Genomic DNA, 1400 nt, shown 5'->3' with positions numbered 1-1400 from the left:
ATTCAAATGAATCTACAGAAGAGATATCAGATGTGACATAATACATAGATGCAGGACAGCTCAAAGGAATCAAATGGCAAGTTCTTAGTAAGCTTTGCCATCAAGTCCAAAGGGGGAGATTGTTGGCATTATGGCTAAAGTGTTGTCCTTGATGGCAACCCATTCAGGTGATAGATCACAGTACTTCAAGTCAGCAGCAGAGATTGATGATCAGCTATCAAATATTGAAGAAAATAAGGGGTACGCAGGTACACCTTACATAAGGTGCGTACACGCAGGTCGGTGTTACATAAAGTGCGTACATACCCGCAGTTATCCCGTTCAGGAGGTGCGTACCCCCAGTGCACACATTTCAAGGCAAAGAAATTCACATGTGGGGTTTCTTATGTTTTACCCTTGGTATTTAGCCGACGGTATTTGTGTTATTATGGTGTCGGCCCGTGGTATTGATCCATGATTTGAGGAAGAGCTTTCCTATATAAAGCAAAGGAGATCATTTGGCTTGGGTATGTTTTGGGTTGAACATCTTATGAGAGCTAGATCTGAAATATTATGATCTCTTGGGAGTAATGTCTAGATCTAAATAAGGCGAATCTACTGATGGATTGAGATCTCTTCGGCGCATGTTCAGATCTGTAGATCTGACTGTCTGGGTTATTCTTGAAGTCTTGAAATCATCTATGCCCGGAGGTACGTAGGTACAGTGAAAGAAAAGTGCGTATATACGTTGGCACGAAGCGTTTCAGGTGCGTCGGTACGCAGGCACAGAAGGGTTGCAAGTGCGGAGGTCCGCAGGCAGTTCAATGGACTCAGAGCGAGGTAAGCAGGTGAGCAGTTGACTACAGTGCGTACGTAAGCAGGCGAGCAGTTGAGCAGGGTGCGTACGTAAGCAGGTGAGCAGTTGAGCAGGGTGCTTACGTAAGCAGGCAGTACATGGGTGAAGCTGCTTACTTCTCTTAAAATCTTTGTTTATCATTTTTATGATCTGGGTTGTTGAAGTAAGGTTTGGTTCTGATATTATGTTCAGATAACAGCAGTGATTGAGTGAATGATTATGATTAACTTCAGTTTTGGATCGGTTTAAAATGACTTATCTTCATGTGATCTGATGTACTAGATCTGGTTGATAACTCTCATAATATCATTGTATATGTATGGATCTGATGATTGGGTGATTCAGAAGGTTGTTTGATTATGAGCTTCAAAGTTGTTGTTGGGTCCAGTATGAAAATTGGATGAAATGTGGCCTTTCAGATTATGTGTTGTGCTTCAGTGTATCCAGTCTGAAAATTGATGAAACGTGGTACCTGGAGGAGAGAAGATTGTAGGCCAGCGCCTACGTACTAGTATCTAAGCTAGTACAAAAGCTAAGGGAGATCTTTGGAGCATTGTAGCAGGTA

This window comes from Pinus tabuliformis, chromosome X (genome assembly GCF_031772625.1).
Source record: "Pinus tabuliformis cultivar Carrire ecotype Pingquan chromosome X, CPIR1, whole genome shotgun sequence".
Lineage (NCBI taxonomy): Eukaryota > Viridiplantae > Streptophyta > Pinopsida > Pinales > Pinaceae > Pinus > Pinus tabuliformis.
Note: the sequence above shows the minus strand (reverse complement) of the source record.